We start from the raw sequence: 23,519 nt of genomic DNA, 5'->3' as shown, positions 1-23,519 counted from the left end.
CAAGACGCTTCGATCAAGAGGCATACGTCACTGCACAAAGCTAACGATGTACAAACCACTAATCAGACCGGTAGTCCACTACGGATTTGAAGTTGTAACGTTGCTTTCGGAAGACGTGCACTTGCATATTTGAACGGAAGGTGTTGCGGATTATTTTTGGCAAACGGAACGGTACGTACAGACGGAAAGCGGACTATGGCGTAGGAGTATGAACCATGAGTTGCAAGTACTACTTGGAGAGATTCCCATCGTATACCTGGCAAAAGTTGGGAGATTACGGTGGATCGGCCACGTCGCAAGGATACCGGGTGACTATTCAGTGAAATTCATTCTCTTCAAGAACCCCACTGGAACCAATAATAGAGGGGCCCAATGTACTAGATGGCTCAATCAGGCTGGACCCGGCTTGCGTGTGTCGATGTATTAGCGACGAGTAGCTCAGGACCAAGTACATGTATTAATATGGACTACTTTTAGCGACTTCTCTTGCGATTATCCAGCAGCCAGCACCCGGTGATGAACTCACCACGTACATGTAGCAGCCCTGTTATGTACAGGAAAAAATTGACACCCTTTTCAGTTGATTTGCAGCAGCGTTGACGAAAACAGTCATGCAACTACGCTAGATGTTTTATTCGTACTGTTAGCTCGACCCTGGAATGAAAATGAATCGTTTGTTTGAGAAACCCCACAAACGCCATTTTTATGAAAATTGACTTTTGAACAGTTTTCGAATTCTTGAGGATATCTACACCTTCCCTCAAAATTCCATACAAAGTTAGTTCCACGAACCCCTTTTAATTGGGGTTGCAAATATCCGTTTGTTTGAGAAACCCCAAATATCCATGTTTCCGATAATCACCCAGTGCGGCGCTGCGATAGGTACAAAATTATCATTCAATATTTACGAGCAATATTGTAAGCAGTATTCGCAATAGAATTCAATAGTATAAAAATGTCTTCGGAATCGAAAAATTACGAGTTGGACACAGTCAAAAAGAAGAAACATAGTGTTCGGCGGACTACAGAATACAAGGCGAAAGTTATTAAAAGTAAAAAAACGGCGAACAAAATCGGAAAGAAAAGAATGTTTTAGCTGAAAAAGTGAGAGCTGATTGTAAATGCAGATAAGCTTGGAGTAGTTGGTCGACAAGATAAACGTAAATAAACCATTCTTGTAATCTAGATACAGTAAAAACTGTAGCAATCTCGTTCCGGAAATCGACAGACCAAACTATCCATGCGTTTCTCACAAAAGCTGTAACCCGCCACCATTTACTATGCAATGTTAATAATAGCACAATATATAAATAAAAGGTTTAATCTTCTGTTTATCTTTTTTATTTACTCGTTGCTTTTCCTAATGTGAGCAATCCGTCGAGCACTCCCGAGTAAATGTAAAATCAATAGTTTATGCGTTCGAAATATTTAAGGTGCTGTTCACGTATCTCCATTTCTTTTTGGTATTACGTAATTTGAGAACAGACTCTTATTCTCAGATTCTGCTCCATAACCATAGTACGGTTGTTATCCAAGATTTAAAATGTTTATTTTCTGTTTATAATATACTAGCAAAGTATCAAGCTATTCTATTCTATGTGAATTCGTGTTACTCTGGTCTATTTATGCAATTCAAAAGCCACCGTTATTCCATTTACCTTTTATTTTTTAATAGGTAAATGCAAACCATGATAAAAGTTTCCATTAAAAAGTACAAAACTTTTTCTAAAACTTATATTATTCTACTTCAAAATTTTTAATAAATAATATTTAGCGCCCCTCCCCTCTTCTTCTTCTTAGCGGTACGTACTAAATTAACATCCCCAGTGATATATGGTAGCAAATTACATACAATGAACATCTATCACACCATGAAAGATCACAAGTTTGAATAAAAACGGCCCAAAACTGCTTAAGTGCACTGTCAATTTCTCGTTTGTTTGAGAAACCCCAAATATCCATCAATTTTAAGGCCTTGTAATTTTAGCTAGAATCATTATTTTGATCAAAAGATAAGTCTACATTATGTATTTTAGATACTATCATAGAACTTCATACCAAAAAATATAAGGATTGGTTCAAAATTTTGAGAAAATCAGTTTTTTGTTGTTTTCCAACAATAGTGCCGAGTGGACTTGTGGGGTTTCTCAAACAAACTATTCAATGTTGGACATCATCGCTGCAGTACACTTCTTTCGCCTTTGGTTACTGCAACCTATTAGTAACCAGAAAAAGACGTAAATAAACAATTGAGTCATAGATAAACGTAGCACCGAAGACGACTAATCTTCCAGTTCAATTTTTCGAAATAATTTGAGCCAAACTAAGACATAGAAAGATGTAATAAGAAATATATACCAATAAATAAGCTTATAAAATTGCACTGAGACTCAGTTTTAACTTACCTGAACAGACAAACTGTTACGAGGATAAGCATGAGCATGAACCACACATCGTAGTCGCACTTTCGTGACATAAACGGACAAACTAGTTCAAATTTATTTCATTTTTATCGAGATAAAAGAGTACCGTATATAAACAAATGTCTGGATATTTGTACTAACCAGATGAGTCGAATTAAACAATAATTGAGAGGTCGCATACAATAAAAAATCAATAAAAGAAATCAGAAATAAAGCACAATTAATTACAAAATAACAACCACTAAATATCTTCCAAAAATGTCAAAAGTAGTATTTAACAGAAATGCTTAGCAGCTTATATAATTTCAGAAAATTCAAAGTTTTCCACGGGAAACTATCTAAATAACGACTTGATTGTTAGTTGATGTATGCTGACATCAACAGAGATAGGATAGGATACTTTTCCCAACGATAGCGATAAATACTGAATTCAAACTGTTGTTGTCTTCACAATTCATCCATTTTTGTGTTTGATGATGTGTGTTTACGCATGTTTCAGTAAACAAAATGACACTGCGCGATTATCGACATGAGAAATAATCGCAGGAATCACCTCAACCGAAACGCATCCGAAAACCTAAGGTGTCGTCTTCGGCGTATAGTATAAAAGCATGCAGATCAATTTTTTTGGTCTATGAACGGATGAAAAAATGAACGGTTCGATTTTTTGTTAAATTTATCATTGAAACAATAAGGCTTTATCGTGTAATCGTTTTTGATACCAAACGCCCATTCAATATTTTCGTAAACTATTTCAATGCCAATTGCACCAAAAAGTACTCTTCGTAAAAGTTTACGAGTTGCGCACACGTAATCCATTCCTTTTTCGTGATGACCTTGCGTCCTCTGCAAGATTCGCCCATAAAAAGCTTATTTAATTACGTGCGTACAGTATCGCCGAAACCAGCAGCATTGAAACTTTGCTTATTTGGCGCATGACAGGATGCCTTTCGCGCGCGCTCTCTCGCCATTTGTCTAGAAACTGACCTTCCGCTCGATGGTGCCGGTCATAAATTTTTAATATATTGCATAAAAATATCTGCCAAGGATAGTATACTCCGACAAAGAGGTAATAGGAACTATCGCGTTACATTGGTTTCCCTGCGAAAGTAATTGATGTTACGAATAATCTTACTATTTGTTAACTTGTTTTACATTAAGATCTGTCCTAATTTCCGAATGGTTACATTCGCATGTTAGAGAACTTTAAATCGCTTTTCTTAATTTTAAGCGTTGATGTTGATATGGCCAACCGAGGCGACTAATAAGACATCCAAAAGCTGCTGTTTCTGTGGTCAATTTAAACATCTCACTCTGCACGACCCGCTGTCATTGCCCAGCTGCGTTGCATTGTCGTCGTATCGTATGCAGGAATCTGAAGGTCCATAATTTGCAAAACATTCACCTCGAAACTTGTGCCAATTTTTTCGTGGCATTTGTGCAGAGCCCTTTTTGTTCAATTACTTTCTCGGAATGCAAATGCATAGGTTTTTAATGACACAACTGGTGCCGCAAAATGCCACATCCGATCATTAGTTTGTGGAAAGGAACGACTGATTCTAATCACACCTTTACTCTTTGAGCAAAAGTAATTGACTGGATGCGCGACAACAAGCACTTTGCGTGGTTCAGGTTCAAAGGTTTGCGTGACTGAGGCTTTGTGTAAAATGCTTCAGACGAGTTCAAGTTAATGATAGGCCTCGGTTGGTATCGTCGTCAGCAACTGACTATTGAACCGAATAATTGATGTCAGAGCTTCTGTGTTCCTTTATGGCAGCACTAAAATTAACACAACTGTTCTTCCTAACAAGCTTCAAAAATCTACAGCAACGCTGGCTGGTTCCAGTCCAAATCCCAACCAATTCGTGCTGAACGGCCACTTTCCGGTTTTGGTTTTGCAAATTAAGTACATGTTCCGATGATTACTAATTGCTGTATATTTGTCGAGCGATCTTCTCCGCCACCAGCAGCAGTCAGTAGTAGCAGTCACCTCTAGCCAAACATTTTCAATTCAATACAGCGGTGGAAAAGATTTCGCGAAGGCAAGGCGATAAGGCGTGGAGATTTATCAACGGGCGAAATTACAACCTCACGAGTTGTGTGTGCCATTTTCCGCATTAGCTGCCTGGCTTGCGGAGCTTATCCACATCGGTACGGTGCCCCGGCAGGAAACGATTGGACACAGAGCCCCAAAATTGGGTCATCATTGAATCGTGCCAGAAAGGAAGGAACTCTGCCCAGAAACAAACGGCATTATTCTACCAGCACCGCGGACGGAATTAAATTTGAAGAAAACCTGTAGGTGATAAATGGTATGAAATCAACGTTAATTGAAAATTATCGTCTTTCTCGCATGCCATTGTTTTCTTATTTCCTTACTTTACTTTTTGCTGCATGAATGGAAAACATAGCCACTCTCAACATTATGATCAAGTGGTTGCCACCGGCCATCAACTGCACGAACCTCCGTAAACACTGTGCATTTTTGTGGTGTATTTGCGCAGACATTCCTAGTTGAGGCTAATTGCGACATTCGGTCTGCCCGTTCACTCCAAACTGGCTGGCTATATGTTTCAATTGATTTTAAATCACAACAGAGCTGCCCCCAGACTGCAACCAGATATTAGTTTTCCGGTAGGTAGTTCGATTGGTGCAGGTTTTTTGCTCCCTCTGGGAAGTTGAAGAACTGTCTGCAGTAGAGTAGGCATTATTAGACGATCACATGCATTATGCTTTAATTCGCCAATCCAACGGCCATAATGTTAGTAATCGTTGTTGTTTTTCTTTTAATTTCCGTTGTAGTGTGTAAGCATGATGCTATTGGAAGTGGTAATGGATAGTACCTGAGGTTGTGCAACCGTTTCGAAATGTAGGTTTCCGTGTCAGGGTCGTTACACTCGATTCGTGCGATGAACAATATACAATATGGATAGTTCTTTGTTAACATAGTTTTCGAATGGTGCATATTAATACATGTTTGTTTTTATTTCTTTTTTAGAGGTTTTCAGGCAACAAAAAATTCGTTTTTATTAATGAAATGGCGAAGGCACATTTCTCATTATAAATCTTTATTTTTTTATGAAACAAAATTTAATTGGTTGATAGCTATTCAATAACATTATGATTCAATTAAATTTAAATTCATAAAAAACAAAAACGAAATACATGATAAACGTATAGTTTGAGAAGCTAGTTTGCCAATGATAAACGGTGATGAGCAAGCTGAGCTATCTCATCAGAATTCATCAAGGCTTTAGCAAATTTGAAGCTCCACTTACACGTTTTGCAGATGGTTCTGCTTTATTTTGCCGCAGTTCTAATATTCAATACGTCTTAGTAGATATGGAATCAGAACTATTGTTTCTTATAGACTACTTTAGCGGTAGTCACCTTACACCAAATCTAACTAAAGCAAAGTGCATGTTCCGTGTGTAAAAAATGTCTATTGTGATAGTCATTTCTTTTAAATATTTAAGCATTTAAGGTTACATTTAGGATTCTTTCCTTACATCGAATACTCATGTGAAGCAAGTTTCAGCTTTATGTTGCCTATTGATAAGAGTAGGGTAAAGAACCGGTTTTAAGTAGTCTAAGCGGGTCACTGATTGTTTTATCTTATTACGAGCGATGGGTTGACTAAGTGGGGGAAATCAGCATACCAATCTTCTTGTTATCTTTAGTTCTTCAAGCAGTTACCATTGGATGACACTATTGTTGAGCTAAACTTTTGATTTTTCGCTTTAAAAGTTGGAGCGGTGGAACTAATTTTGATCAGACCGAACATATTTTTACCCTCAAGGTGCTTTTTTAAGCAATCCTGAAATCTGAATTTTTTTACGTCCCCATAAAAAATCCCTCGAACTTTTCCCCCTATTCAGTAAGGCTGTGAACCATTTCGCGAAATTTTTAACTTTTTAGTTAAAATTTGACAGTTTGATGGTTATTTCTCCTCGAGTGGTTAAAATCAGTTCAGAATGCGTACCATTTCATATTTGACAGATTGATAGTTGTTTTACTCAATGAGAATATATATAAGGTGAGGATGAAGACATGTTTCTATAACAGCGAATTTATTTATTCAACCCAGGTTGAAATTGGATGAATTTTTGGTGTTCATTTGCTCCTATTTGATAGATAAAATTTATCTCATTTCATTTCAGGTTGAATAAACAAATTTGTTACATGTTAAACATCCATACATTGGTGAAAAAAATTCAAGGAAAAATCAGTGAAACACATCGAAGCTCTTTCCTCACCTGTGGCATATCTCATTGGCTCTCAGAACTTGGTTAAAACTAACCATGCTCCCGAGCAGGGTTATTTTCGAAAAACCATCGTACTGTCAAATTTTAACCAAAAAGTTAAATATTTCGCGAAATGGTGCACAGCCTAAGTTCGCGTTCCTATCCGCGACCTAGTAATCGGCATCTGATGCGTAATCGGCATAGCGTATCGGCATAGATGCGTAAAATGCCATCTGTCTAAATTGTTTATCGGGGCATACACTCACCGCACCGTTCGGCAAACGGTATTCGTCGTCTCTTTTATTCTCTAGTGTTCTTATGGGAAGTTTGACGTCTCACTCGCTGTTCATAAGGATGGTGGGAGAACAAAAGAGGTAAACATAGCAGTACACACGGTCCGACTCAGAACAGTGTTGTCAAAGCAAATAACATTGAAACACATCGTTGCTCATTAAATCACTGAGAAAATCTTCGAAAATTATTGAAAAAGCTGTCTTTTCTGTTGTATTTAATAAAGAAAAATTATTTATGAACATACATTTCTCTTGAAAGTATTGAACCACGTTTTCACCATTGGAGGTTTCTGTTAATTTCAAACCTATAATTCTTATTTCTAGAACCGAAACAGTGTCTTGGCAACACGATAGTTCATCAGTTATGCTGCAGCTGCAGCTACTGGTGAACAGGTTCCGTCAATTCAGAATTTGTTTTCAGTTTTATTATGAAATAATAAAACTTTCGGCTAGTGACAAAGCCTTAGATAATAGAAAAATATTAATGATGAATAATATGGTATGTGACAATTGAGTGCTTGACTTTTAGAGTGATTGTAATCAGTGCTGAAAAATGTGATGAATTCGTTAGTAGTGAGGTGGTGATTGCCTTCAGCAGCTGAAAAATGTACGTTTTTGGACAACAATTTTTAATTCATCATATTTCTTGTCGGAAACCCAGTAAATTGTATTTGTGTGAATCAAATTTATGGTTAAGTGATTTGTGAAGATGATCCTATCAAAAGATTTTGAAAATTTGAATAAAAAAGTGTATTTTCGGCTCATTTATTTTCAACTGATTAAAATAGGTGACACTGCTTAACTCGTTCCTTACCCTACTTCTTTAGCGTAGCTTTAGCGGTTGTATAGCCCTAGTAAGGCAATCTACCTTACTACGAAAACTCAAGCAAATACGACTCGCAACATTCGGCATGAACTAAGGCGATGTGATAAGGACATGAAATGGATGCTTGTTACCTGGAATTGCTGGTAACGGGCTTCATAGTGATGAGCGGAATGCAGAATCACATGATAGACTGAAAGACGATCAACGAGAGGATATATGGCCTGCCCAACGTATCCGTCCAGCTTTAACCACTTTCTGAATACTTGGTTCGCCGTAGAGACGCGCGAGCTCGTGGTTCATTCTTCGCCTCCATACACCGTTCTCTTGCACTCCGCCAAAGATGGTTCTTAGCACCCGCCGTTCGAAAACTCCGAGTGCTCGTAGGTCTTCTTCTAGCAGTGTCCACGTTTCGTGCCCGTAGAGGACAACCGGTCCAATTAGCGTTTTGTACAGTGTGCACTTTGTACGGGGGCTCACATTATTCGACCGCAAGTGTTTGTGTAGTCCGTAGTAGGCCCGACTTCCGCCGATAATACGTCTTTTAATCTCACGGCTGGCATTGTTGTCCTCTGTTGCCATTGCCAGTGAGCCAGAGTATACGAACTCGTGGACTACCTCGAACTCATCCCCATTGATTACCACGGTACTGCCTAAGCGGGCCCTGTCGCGCTCGTTACCACCCGCCAGCATATACTTCGTTTTAGATGTATTCATCTTCAATCCAATCTTCTCTGCTTCGCGTTTTAATCTGGTGTACTGATCTTCCACCGCCTCAAATGTTCTGCCGACAGCATCCACGTCGTCCGCAAAGCAGATAAATTGACTGGATTTATTGAAAATCGTGCCCCGCATTTCGATCGCTTGTCTTATAACACCTTCAAGCGCAATGTTGAATAGTAGGCAGGAAAGACCATCTCCTTGTCGAAGTTCCCTGCGAGATTCAAATGGATCTGACAATCCACTAGAGATTCTCACACAGCACTGGATCCCATCCATCGTAGCCATGATAAGTCTAGTAAGCTTACCCGGAAAGCCGTTTTTGTCCAAAATTTTCTATAGCTTTTGTCGGTTTACGCTATCATATGCGGCTTTGAAATCGATGAACAGGTGGTGCGTGGGGACTCGGAATTCGCGACACTTCTGGAGGATCTGCTGCAGGGTGAAGATTTGGTCTGTTGTAGACCGACCCTCCATGAAGCCGGCCTGGTAACTTCCCACAAATCTATTGGCTATTGGCGATAGTCGATGAAAGAGGACTTGGGACAGCACTTTGTAGGCGGCATTCAGGATAGTGATGGCTCGGTAGTTCTCACAATCCAGCTTATCACCTTTCTTGTAGATAGGGCAGATAACCCCGTCTTTCCACTCCTCCGGTAGTCCTTCCGTATCCCAAATCTTGACAATCAGTTGATGCAGACAGCCGGCCAACTTGTCCGGGCCCATTTTAATAAGTTCCGCTCCAATGCCATCCTTTTCCGCTGCTTTGTTGTTCTTCAGCCACTGGATAGCCTCTTTCACTTCCCTTATCGATGGGGGTGCACTCAAAACTATCGACAGTATATATATACCACACAACAAAGCCATCCTCATTCGACAACCAGATAACCCGCATGTTGCCGAGAACTATGCGCACGTTCTGGGTGAAGTTCTACCTTCCTCTGTGAAGCTTGGTGCTTCGACTCCCGAAGACGGAAGAAGCTGGATACGCTCAGCCGTCAATGGGACTCCTACCTCGGTCTAGGTGAAGAAACTTCGAGTGCACGAAATGATTAGTTTGACGGTGTATACGAACAAGCGATGGAGAGAAAAAATAAGAGCTTGGAGTAACTATCTATGCTTTGCATTATCGGGAGGAAGAATTTGGCCAAGTGCGACGAGTGCGGAATGAGTTAACCACGATCCTGAAGAACAAAAAGCGTCAAAAAGAGGACAGAGATCCTGAAGAGCTAGAACAACTATTCCGGAGTAATGAGATGCGCAAGTTTTATGAAAAGGTGAACTAATCTCGTTAAGGATATACACCGAATATCTGATATATGTACGGACAAGGAGAGAAACCTGGTCACAAACGATCGCGAGATGGTCGATAGGTGGAAGCTGCTCTTTGATGGCCATCTCAATGGCGATATAACAGAAGGAGGCGGAACCTAGGAGTGCATACAAACGATAACAGCGTCCCGGCTTCTGATCTCGAAGAAATCCGGCGAGAAATCGCTCGGCTGAAGAATAATAGAGCCGCTTGAAAGGACCGACTCCCGGCAGAACTCTACAAAGATGACAAAGAACCACTAGTAATGGCACTTCACTGGATAATTTCATGGATTTAGGAGGAAGCTACCGGAGGAGTTAATTGTTGTAATTACCGCGACATTACGCCAATCAACACTGCCTGCAAGATGCTATCCCTAATTTGGCTACGTCGTCTATCCCCAAGAGTAAGAGAATTCGTACGACAATCTTATTTATTTTACTCTACTTTAGTGGCAACGGTCCGTTACCGATCCTGCGCCGAACGAATTATGGTCCTCCAGTACCGTCGGTCCTAGGTTGCCGTTCTCCAATCCCCACGAACACCAGCTGAACGTGCATCGTCTTCGACAGCACACGGGTGCGGGGTCTGCCTCGGAGTCTACGGCCTCTTCCTGGTTCTCTGCTGAAAATAGTTTTGGCTACTCTTTCGTCGGGCATTCTGGCCACATGTCCAGCCCACCGTAGCCTGCCACATTGCACTACCTTCACTATATCAGCATATTTGTATACTTGCTACAGCTCGTGATTCATGCGTCTGCGCCACACTCCATTTTCCATTTTGCCTCCAAGTATAGATTGCAAAATTTTACGCTCAAAACCCCCAAGCACTCGTCGATCAGCTTCCTTTAGCGCCCATGATTCGTGTCCGTAAAGGACCACCGGGAGAATCGTCGTTTCACTTCGCGGCTTACATCGTTGTCACATGTCACGAGTGTACCAAGATATATAAATTCCTCCACTACTTCATATCGTTCCTCATCTAACTCCACCTCGGCACCAACACCACATGGGCTTCCACGTTCCCTACCATGTACTTCGTTTTGGCAGTGTTAATGGTATGTCCCAATCTCGCCGCTTCCATTTTAAAAGGCCTGAAGGTCTCTACCACTGCTCTACGGTTGATTCCGATGATATCGACGTCATTCGCAAAAGCAAGAAGCATGTGAGATTTCGTGATGATAGTTCCATTCCTTTCCACGTTTGCCCTTGGCAATGTACCTTCCAAGGCAATGTTGAATAGCAGACTAGAGAGTGCATCCCCTTGCTTCAGTCCATCCAACGTCATGAAAGTAGCTGAAGTCTCACTCACTATTTTATACGAATCAGCCATTATCTGCCACAGCTCATTTCGTTTAACTGAATCGTAAGCCGCTTTAAAGTCCACAAACAGATGGTGTGTCTGCAAGTTGTACTCCCGGAACTTGTCTAGCAACTGACGCAGGGTTAACATCTAATCTGTCGTGAAGAGACCCTCACGAAAACCAGCTTGGCACTCGCCGACGAAGGACTCCGCTAACGGTCTCAGTCTGCAGAACAGGATACGGGAAAGCACCTTGTAGGCAGAATTGAGCAATGTAATTCCTCGATAGTTTTTACACTCCAGTCGATGTCCCTTTTTAAAAATTGAGCAAATGAGGCCATCCAACCACACCTCTGGCTTTTGTTCTTCCTTCCAGATCCTGAGAATGATCCGCTGGATTGCTTCGTACAGCCGCTCGTTCCCCGCTTTTAGAAATTCAGCCGGGATACCATCCTTCCCAGCAGCCCTACCGTTTTTCAACTCACTGATTGCCTTTTTAACCTGTGTTGATGGCTCCACAGCTTGACCATCGCTTACAATTCGTACGTACTACAATCTACGCTAGACTAAAAACGGGGACTAGGTGGATTGGGCATCTTAATGCGTCGAAAACCAATATGCCGGACGACTGTGCAGTGCAATCCGTTCCTTTGAGGAAACTCACCGTCACCAGATATAGAGGGCCCAACGTGCTGGATGGTTCGACCAGGTTGAAGCCGACTTGCGTGTGTCGAGACGCTCAACGAATTGGCGATGAGTAACCTAGGACCGAATACAGTGGAGAAAAATTCAAGATACGCCAAGAGCCACCCAGGCTCTATGCTGCTAAAAGAAGAACAAGAAGTAATCGATAGAGCTATCAAATTGATAGAGTAGCCAAAGAAAACATCGATTCAACTGATAGGATTAATTTTTTGTTTGTAAAATGTTTTTTACCTTTGAAGCGAAGGCGGTGCATTCTATGTCGACGGTGCTTTTTACTTCAGCTACCCCCGTTAATTACTGAACCACTAAACTCTTTTTTGCTTGATCCATAGCTCGGCTGCTTATGGGCTGAGCATAGAATTATTTAATTTCCATAGTTTTAATGTGTTTATAGACAGGTAGCACGCGATGGTTTCAAAGCTGCCACTTGTGCTGGTATTAAAAATAAACCTTGTCCAGGTAAGAGCCAGTTCGGCAGCCTTCAGCGCAACTGAACGCTATCATGAGTGTTGCATAATTTTGAATTATGCAAATCTTGAAGGTCTTTCACTAAAATCACGAAAAGTTCCTTTTTATGAGCCACCCTATACACCGTATGAGATATTTCAAACCCAATTTCTGTTGATTAGTTAGAAAGTGCACGGTTTTATTTCTGTATCATGAATAGCTGTTCAGGTAGTCCATGCAAAAAGAAATAACAAGAAATTAACTTGAGACTCAAGCCACATCTATACCATCGAAAACAATCGCCCGAGGAGCCGAAATCCTAATTAGCCTGGTTTATTGGAATATTAACGCCATTGTGAAGTGAATTGCGCGAAATGACGAACCGAAAGCAAGATTCGATTATTGGAAAGAGGACCTAATTGAGTGAGTGGATTACTATCAAAGAATGCTGATTTACACCATTGATGTTTTAAAAAAGTTGATTTTATATTATACCAGATACCATAATAATATGGCTTGTAATTTATACTAGGAAATTGGAGAAACTAGACCTCTAAGAATAGACATCAGTTAATACTGGATCAGTTACATTTCATTATTATTTGCAACCTGATAAATACAGGTCCACTACATATTACTGTCAAACATGTAATAGCTAGTGATCAAACTATGATGTCGTTGATGATGTTTAACCGACTCGCTATTGCATATTCGTTTTCCGTTCGAACGCATAAAAGTCACTAAAATAGTTTTGCGACGATAAATCAAAACGACTTTCACAATTATGTCGCAGTAATTTTTTTTTCGTCTAAACGGTGGACAAATGTACCTTCTCATTAAAATATGCATAGCTTCGAGCTCATTTGCTGGTCGCTGTCAATTATACGTTAACCAACAAGCGTCCGAACACTTGCTAGTGCAGACCACCCGGCTGCTATAAAATATCCATTACAAGTCCCCTAGAGCACAAACCAGTGTTTCAGGCATCATCCAGCACAAAAGAGCCTACAAATGCAATTCCCACCACAAATGAGTTAGCTGTACAGTGCCCTGCACAGCTTAACGAACGATCGGGACAAATGCTCAATGTCGCAAGCAGAAGTCCAAATGTCAAATTCGTTACAATTAATGTACATACCTATAAGTTTTCTGCTATTACCAGCCCGTGCTCTATGGTTCAACGTCACGGTTTCAAACAGTTCGAACAACCAGACTGGAGAAGGAGGCTTCGAATTGATCACATCAGTCAGCAAATGAACGCAACATCATAATTCAGAATTAACGCTGCAAAAACACTGCATAATTCTGTTTCTTTATTGTAAATGATCGATACTTTGAAACTGTCTCCACCAACTGGATCTTTCGACTTACGTTTGATTCAGGAATTTTAGTATAGAGTACCAAAGCATGTAGAGTATAAAGCACGCGATACAATGCGAGTTTAATGGATTGATAATTATTCCCTCGTAATCCCCTCGTGTATGCAAATCAAGTGTCTGTATGAAATCGACATCCTTATATCAGGTACTCCATTCGCCGGTAAATTGTCAGATCTAATCGACAAACACAAAGAATTGCACTTTTCAATAAAACAATTTACGACAATATCGCAACGATCGAGCAAACTGGGTTATTTTTCGCTAACGTACCAAAACTTAAATAAACCAATCTACTCTAACAAATTTCGATTATTTGGGAGAAATCACTGCACATGAATCAACTGGAACACTCTCAACAGCCATCAATACCATCCGCCAACTCCTTTTCGCCTTACACTCGCCCCCACCCGGGAAAGACAGGTACTAACTGAATGCAATAAAATATTAATTTGATTGCACATAGTACAATGGACGATTGACTGGGGCTGGCCGGCTGGTGGAACACCGGTGGAATTCCTTCCCGGTCAGTTTGGAGGGTTTCCGGTGGGAGGGAACACACAACTGTTGGAACTCTCGCTTTCAGTAACCCGGAGCGTGGTGTCCAAACATGCCCCAACAACACCGACAGCTGCTCTGCAGAGGGATATGAATTCTTGGCTTGTACTGTCTTCTGTGGGGTAATAAATTTTATTGGATAATGGTAGGTTTGGCTGGTTTGCTTTATTATTTTTCCCTCTCCGGAGTCTTAGGGTCTATAGTGTTGGCAAGCTTAATTTTTTTTGCTCGGCAGAATTTTAAAACCGTCTACCTATATCAAAATAAGTTGCATATTACGAAATGCTGTCCGCTGGGGCTGCTGGCATGCTCAGGTTGTCCAATTATATCATCAAACAATGTGGAAACACATTCTTTGCTGAAATGACTTATGGAATTGTAAATGCAGTTCGAGATCATAGTACAGATATTTATAAATCATACGGAGACGTGCCTGTGATTGGCGACTGGCAGTATTGAGAATGTACGTTTAAGGTTAGTAATAATTTTACGATTTGACTATTTATTGTTACGTTTCATAAAACTTTAACTAATCCACCGAAGAATGAAATCTTTGCTACACCATCATACCACTGACTACAAAGAGGATACTTACATTTTGAAAGACGCTTTTACTAATTGGAACTACCTCTACATGAAATTTGTTACAGTCACTCTGTACACAGTTCTATTATTTGTGTAGCTCTCTTGCGGTTTGGTCCTGTATTTGAGCAATTTTGACTAATTTTTTGTGTTCGATTTCTTTGTTTTAAGTCAGTTTTAAGTGGTTGTGAATATAGCGTACTTAGCTTTACATTCTTGTTATTTAAAATAACTGAAGCCAATCATTCATTATCATTTCAAATAAATTTTCTCACTTTACTGTTGATTGCATGACAGTCTATGACAGGAAGCCATGTTTTAGTGACTAGATTCACAGCTTGCTCTCCACACACTTTACACGAAGCTGAAACTAATACATATTCACCTGAACTAAGCTGGTGCATACGCTTCACGAACACTTTTTTATCCGAAGCAAGGTTTGTTGTGGGCTCGAAACGAAACGGGCTCAAAATGTGTGTTACAAACAAACCCTGTGCATTCATATAGGGATGTCACCGGCCTGGTTGATACCGCTTATCAGCCGGCACACTCCTTCACCTTCATTTTTCGCCACGGCCTTTGACCAGCTGGTTCCACCAATTCTTCATTTGACCAATGTCTCAGGTGCAGATGCTCGTCTTCAGCTTCCGCTGCAATATCACCCAAAAAAGTCTTTAGTTATAAATATCTCTAAGACTTTACCCTTCTTTATCGGCAAACTTCGCAGCCGATTATTGGAGTACAGGACAATTACGGGGCTAGCGCAACGATCCTGCTGACTCTAACAGCTCCGCCCAGCAGCAGAGATTCAAACATACAACGACTGGCTTGCTAGACCAGCAACGTACCTCGAAGCTAACAGGGTGGTCCAGGTCCGGTTGGGTTTATTATCACCCAATACTTCTCTATTTGATAGAACTGGGGACAATTTGGAGGACTCAGGTCTTTTGGGAAGAACTGTATTGTTGTTGTACAATTGGTGCACGTCTTTGCTGTAATGACAGCTGGTTGGATCTATCCAAGTCGTAACAGGATCCCTGTTACAGCACTCCCTGCTGTATTCTTCCGAATTTATGGTCTTATGCGTCATAAAACACTGATTTTCTTGCCAAAGGAACTGATTTCTAGCCAAATCATGAAGTTTTTGAATCTACTTATTCGCGAAAACAAACTTAAAACTGCTACGAACCTACCCTAGTAGAATTTGACCCTAAGGAATTGATGTTGATGCAAAAGAAATTAAGGTTTTTTTGCCAGCTACAGAAGGAGCCGCCAACGCCGCTCCACTTCTTTTCCTTTCTTGAAGAGTAAAATGAAAAAGAACAACTCTTGTAACTTTCCCGCAGTTGTGGCGAACCACAACATAAACGGAACCACATATATTTTAAACTGCGAAAAAAATAGACCAGGTAGAGCTATTTACAAACAAACGCTGTCAAAAGCTTGCATAACCGACCACTGGGAGTGCCGCTTTCGCCAAAATGAATTGCACCATTTCTAAATGACTTAAGCTTTACGTGGAACGACTACCATTGATTCCGTTCCATGTGCCCGAGCATGTTCTCTGTTACGTTGTTGATGGTTGCTCATCAGTCCTCGAGAGGGGCCTCATCTAGCTCATCTTCTTCTGGCAGCGCAGCTTCAAAGGAATGCGTATAATTTTCGGCGTGATCTATTTCGATCATCCTGATCTGAATCTGAATTTCCTTATTCTTCGTTCTTTGATTATTAATTTTTTTACAAAGTAGACTCTACTCTGCATAGACTCTCTATCTTGCCGGAGGATCATCGCTCAGCGCACTGTTTAAAGTCCTACACTGGAACGAGGGAGGTGATTGGCCTCCACTAACGTGGAGATCACGTGCCGTTTTGAGCCGCTCGTATGGAAGACATGGAGCGCGAACCCCGAAAGAGCTCTATCAGCACACGGTTTGTTTTTTTTTCGATTGTTAAGAACGGCCAATTTAGGGACCATTCATTTATGTCTCAATACATTTAGAAGAGTCCCGACATTCGTTACGTAGTTCGTAAATGGTTCCTAAGTTGCCTTGACCCTTCTTAAGTAATCGAAAAAAACGTGTAAAAAAGACTTCGTAGACCTCGCATTAAAAAATAGACTAAATCTCGTGTTTTTAGTCTTGACCTTGAAATGCGGTTAAGCATATATAATTATATTTTTTTGAAACGATGGTTCTACAATTGATGAAGGGACGGTAGGGGAAAGTAAACCCCGAAACTCCGCGCTGAGGATTGCGGCTAACACGCTGACAGACGAACAGCGTCTCACGTAGTACCTTGTAAGTCGCAAGGGCCTACATAGTGTCGTCGGAGGGCGAACGGACATATGGTAGGCTTCGCTTCATTTCTATTTTAGGGATTTTCAGAGAGCAAATATAATTGGCTACGTGGCATAAGGGGAAACTGAAGAAGAAGCCAACAAGGATAGACGCGGTATGAATGTATGTTCCGCCAGAACTCGGGAACGCCTTGACGGTTCTTCATGAAACTTGGCATACATATTCTTTGATTAAAAGAATCAGTGCAGTGGTTGACAAAAGGGAGGCGGTCTCTTACAAGGGGGAGAGAAAGGTTCAAATAGGTAAGACGGTGCGTTTTTCCTGCACTTGGACCGATAGCAGTTGAACAAATGACTGGATGACAAGAGGTTGTTTTTGAAAGAGAGAATAGGGTGGTTATTGATAAGGGTGAAGTTCAAAAAACAAACAAGGCTTTGTCTCGCTTTATAGAGATCATCAAAAAGAAAACAGATTTATGAGATACTGGGGGCGACAGGTGGGATAGTTTACGATGATTTATGTACTTTGATATACGAGTTGATCCTACAGACGCTGGCTGGGTACCTTTTCTCTAAAAATTATTTCAAAATAAAAATAAAATCTCAATGGGAATCCGGACAATTTGATTTAATAAATTTCATTTTAAGCTCATGTTAAACTCCGATTCTAAATCCAATATAAAATCCACTTTCCTGGTCGATTCCAAGATCTTTTTAAAACCTAATTTTAACTCTAATTCAAAGTTCAGTTTTAAGTACAATTTGTCATTTTATTTTAAGCCCGATTTCATATATAATTTTGAGCAAACTATTGTATTGAATTATACCCATATACCCAAGTCCAAGTCCATTTTCAACCTTAATTACAGGTCTATTTTTGGAACCTATTTCAAGTTTAATTTCAAGTACAACCTAAGTTCATTTTCATGTTCAAATTCAAATCCAGCTTCATGTTCAAATTGAAGTAAAATTTTAAGCTCAAATTAATCTAAATTCAAGTTCAACGTCATTTCCAACTTCAGTTAAATTTCAAATTTAATTTCATGTCCGAATTCAAGTTAAACTACAAGTTTAGTATAGTACCGTCAAACGGGGTAACTTGCAACAGCGCTATATCGATTCAATTTATTGTACTTTTTGATCTGTTACTTCAATTTTTAATCTATACCAGTCCCTGAAACTTGTTGTTAACAGATTTAAGAAGCATTGGATACTGCTATGTTGATTTTTTGCTGTTTTGGTGATTTGTAAAAAATCGCACAAGATGATATCAAATTCATCGTCAATTTTTCGTCTGTAAAACGTTTGTGTCGCCCACAAGCACTTCAAATAAAAGAAGCTTAACATACATTTTTTACAGTAAAATGAATAATAAGGAAACAAAATAATTGATTTATGATGACTAGTTTTGTTTATCCTGCTTGTTACCACATTATTCGTAAAACAGGTAACTTGCAACAGCTGGTAGATATAAAAATCTGTGTTCTGTTAACTTCACGAGGCAAGTTATCATTTAATTTTGCATCAAACAATACTAAAGCCCAACTGAAGAGTGTAAGATACTTTCGGTAAGTCGAAAATATGCCAGTTTTTCTCTGGATATACCGAAAATGCCCATAGAGGAGGCTAAAAAGAAAATATCATCACTGAGAGAAATCGACCAGCAATATGACAGTGTCTAATTACGATCACTCGTAACATAATAAACATTCATACATTACGTAACCAAGATAATGATGATTCAATTCCCCCACTCCACTTCATGACGCGATTTTGCATAGTGGATATACGACGTGTAATGAGTTGTTACACAACTCCCGCTTCACTAAGTGCGTTACGAAATATGTGAACGGTCCTCAAAGAAGGCAGTTCTATCGGATCCAGACAAGGAATATCAACTTCCAGGAAAATATTAAAAGTTTAATTCGTAATTTTCCGTTACGGGGCTCATAAATTATTTTCACCAACGTGACATAGGACGTTTATGCGTATATTTATAGCAAAAGCATTAAAAATCGCAAGTCGGATTATCATTTGCGTATTCAAGTCAAAAGAAACTCATTCCATTTCCAAAAAATATTGGTTGTTGCAAGTTACCCCGTTTAAGGGGTTACTAGTAACAAATTAGTTAAAAAATTCTACAACAGCCAATATTGATCGCATATTTTTTTCTCAATATGTGAAATTGTTCTATCCTAGACCTAATAACTTTGTATTAATTAAATGTCCTCAAATGTACTACAGATAAGTTTTTACTTGCACTAATAGTTGAGACAAGGGGTCGGTCACTCGGCACAGCCGTTTTTATGTTAGGCGACTTGAAACGAACCGAGCTGTGCCGATGCTGTACCGAAAGTGCCGAACTGCAAGATTTGTTAAATTCGTTAAAATCTGATAGATCTGGCAACCGTGCGAGTGATTTTGACAACTGGCAGTGCTCCCATTTCATATGTAAAATTGAACAGGAGGTGTGTAAAGCCCTATAAATGTTATTTTTATAAGGCTTTAGAGGTGTGCCGTTTGATATCTCTGCAGTGCCGGGGCACTATGTGCTGAGTGTCCGACCCCTTGAGTTGAGAACTGTTGCCAGTTACCCCGTTTGACGGTATCATTTGTAAGTAAAATTTCAAACGAAACTATAACTCCACTTCCAATTTAAGGCCAATTTAAGTCCAATTTCAAGTTCATTCTTTAATCCAATTCAAGTTTAATTTTAAATACAATTTAAGTCAAATTTCATATCCGAATTTAAATTCAAGTAGAATTTTTAGCGCAATTCTGTTCCAGGATCGATTCCATGTCTAATTTCAAGTAAATTTCGTGTATTATTTCATGTCCAGTCTGGTTTTAAAACGAATTTTCGGTTCAATTAAATGTCAATTTCCAATTAACTTTTAGCAAAATTTTGGCTATTGACTTTTAAATTGTGTCGTTATAGGCTTTTGCAGGGTGGCCACTCAATTCCAAATTTCAAATTCCCGGTTTTTTCCCGACTTTTTCCCGGTTTATGTATGATTTTCCCGACCGAAAAATTTTTCAACTGGTCGGATTATAAAATTGTTTGACCGTTTGAGAAGCCGTTTTGAGTTCTTGATAAAGATAATTGTTCAATTTAAATAAATTAAGTTTAGATCGTTTAGAAATGGGGTAATTCATATTGGCGATAGCGGTGCTCTCAGTCGGATACGCAACTTTTTGACTGCGTTATTTTACTTGTAAACAGTTCTGCTTGGATTATATTTTTTGTAGTCTAAAACTAATGTGGTTCCGAAATATTTATCATGCAAGAGGAGAAAATAAAAATGATTGACACAGTCAACTCTAAAATCCATTGGCGTCAACTCGGGAGCAAGCAAAACTGCTGGATTATCCCAAAGGTATAGATATCAAAAACTTTTTAACAAAATGTGTTAGAAAATTCTCTCGACTGCCCGCAAAATGCAAACCAAACCTCGGAGTGAAACCCTTGATCGTCAACTGCGGGTAAAGATCATTCGGAAAGTTTAGGCTAATCCCAACATCTCAGTTTGATTTGGAGAAAAAACTGAAGATGGCTGATACACTGTGCGGCGAATTTGGAAGGCTACAGGTGGTACCGAGCGAATGGCCAGAATTCAGGCATGTAAGTACGACTAGGTGCTGTTGAAGCGCGATGGATCATGGATGTGAAACTTATGCGAAAGTCGATTACAACCAATTATCGGTGGTCAAGTTCTTCAAAGCTCCTACTCGCGGGATGGTTCCTAGCGGATGCAAGTTTATTTTGGCGGATAAGGTCGTGAAAAATTGTATGATTTGGCTAGGGATCAGTGCCTGTGGCAAGAAAACCTAAATTGTTGTGACGTGTAATATCATGAACTACATACGAAATTTGTTTTGAAATTGATGTGTTGATGTTTTTGAAAAACAAGAATTCAGGTAAATTGCGAAAAAAATATTCCGCGAATTTTTCCTTTCTTACTTTTGAAGAAAAAGGTCATCTAGAGCAAAATGATTGACCTTAATTTCTTTCTATGTGTGATTTAAATGATTTGAATGATTGTAATATATCTGAATTACTGCCTCCCAGTTGGCTCCGAGGTATGACGCTGGCCTAATAAGCCAGTCGTCGTATGTTCTAATCTCGACTGGGAGAGGCTGTTAGAGTCAATAGGATCGTAGCAACTGGCCCTGCAATTGTCCTAGGGTTTGCTATTATATCTGAATTGAAAAAAATAGCTGGGTTGAGCGTTAGATACGAAAAATGAAAAAGAGAAGTTAGACTATTCGTTTTCTGGCACTGCTCTGGATAAATAATTTTGTATGAAAATCAAACTTTGAGTTAAATTTCATGAAAAAATAGTCATTAGCGTGATCACATTGTTTTTTATATGTTGCTCGTTAAAAGGTCAATTACTGGCGTGTCCAGGTTCCACCTCACACTGGGGTGGGACACGTACCATATGAATAAAAGAGCTAGAGCAAACTCTCCTATAAGATTTACACGGGAAAAGCAAAGCAAACGGTCTTATTCATACGGCCTATTAATTCCAATTTAAGTCCAAATGGTTTATAACAAATCGTCCAATGTTTATTACGTGAGACAGGATAGAACTAGTTTGTTCCCTCAATAGGATTAATTTAATTAGGAGTCTATAGCACAATTTTATATCACTGTCAGTTTGGTTCTCGCATTATCCAATATTTGAATATATTTTCCCATTGTTATTGCCCGTTTCAAATGCCAAGATACATCATGTCAAATAGATGGAATGTTAACAAAATGCGTATTAGAAACTCATGCTTTAAAGATTATATTTTATCTGAAAATTGTAGAAAGAATTGATCTGAAAATTGTAGAAAGAATTTGAACAACCGTAACATTCACCATTTTTACTGTCTGAAATAATTCTTGAATCAAAATTGCAATAACTGGATGTTTGAAATCTTGAGCATAAATTTAGAAAAGAGTTGTATATAGGGGGATTATATTTATATTATATTAGTCCCCCAGCGCCGGACACTTCTGACTTTCATAGTTCAAATGGTGCAGCTTAGTAGCTAATACGATAAAATCAACAAAAAAGACAAAAACTTAGCATATGTGATTTTATTTGTCAGAATCATCCATGAACACAGAGATTTGTTTGTTTTTATCTACCGCCGATCGAACTGTTTTGTTTCGGCTAATTTTCGACAACACAGATTTCTGTTAAGTGTCTGGAACTGGGAGACACAATTTTTAAATAATAATTTTTATCGATTTCTCATTTGGCTTCTAAAATGGTTCATTAGTGATTCAAGTACGTGTAACCTATTTTTAATAGAAAATAGTTTTTTATATTACTCTTCCAGTGAAAAAAAACTGAAGTTATGCAAAGTGTTGTTTTTATATATGTCAAAATCCTTAAGTGTCCGGTACTGGGTGACTTGCCCCTAATAATGCCTCACGAGTCTCCATAAGATTTTAGAATATTTTGTTTTCCGCTCGGTGAACGACTAGTGAATGTGCCATTTGTTAGTTTGGTGTCGATCTAACTCGTAAGTAAACCAAGTAAGTATTTATTGACCAGCCGAACTAATGCAACTTCGGTCAATTGGACTCTGTTAATCGGGCCAAGAGGATAGTGGAGGGGGATTCGGGTTCAAATCACAATCCCGTAGAAGTCACGAATGAACTGAGCTGAAGTCAAACTGAAGTGGCGAGATAATAAAAACCTGGAAGATTTTGATTGAAAAAATGCAGCTATTGAAAAAAAACTTCTCAGGTGTGTATTTCCCGGTTTATTTGTGAAATTCCCGGCTTTTTCCCGGTTTTTTCCCGACTGTTAGTGATTCCCGACTTTTTCCCGGTTTTCCCGATTTTCCCGACTGAGTGGCCACCCTGCTTTTGTCTCACAAAGTTTGACATTTCACTTTCTACTTTAGACTGACATTTTACTTTTGATAGGGTATGTTGCTGCTTCGTCGTAATTGCCTATTCCCGTCCTATTCAACACAAAATATTAAAAATATCAGCGATTTTTATGACACACAATGCAAAATTAGTTATTCCCTAATATTTTAGTTTGTTGCCTCTCATAAGCGATCAATCAAAGTGAGCTGAGGTCTATTTAAATGCTTATTTCATTAAAGAATTCCTAGCAGCCAAATTTCCAACATTTTTTCGTACGACGAAGAAGAAAATGTCGACTAATCGTTTAAATTTCCGTCATTTATAAAATGAAAATAACTCACGCAACACATTGTTGTTATTCTGCAGCCGGGAAAACTTGCATAACCTACAGAAATTTTTCAAGAAAAACATTTGTCATGCTGTCCTACACAAATACATGCGCGCTAGCTTCGTTAACATTATTGTGACTTTTAGTTCGGACAATGAAAAATTTTGAGTATTTTAAAACGTTACGCCGAATTTAAGATATAAGGTCAGTTGGGTAATTTCAATCAAAAGCTTTA

This window comes from Sabethes cyaneus, chromosome 2 (genome assembly GCF_943734655.1).
Source record: "Sabethes cyaneus chromosome 2, idSabCyanKW18_F2, whole genome shotgun sequence".
Lineage (NCBI taxonomy): Eukaryota > Metazoa > Arthropoda > Insecta > Diptera > Culicidae > Sabethes > Sabethes cyaneus.
The sequence above is the reverse complement of the archived record's forward strand: the minus strand, read 5'-3'. Positions refer to the sequence as shown.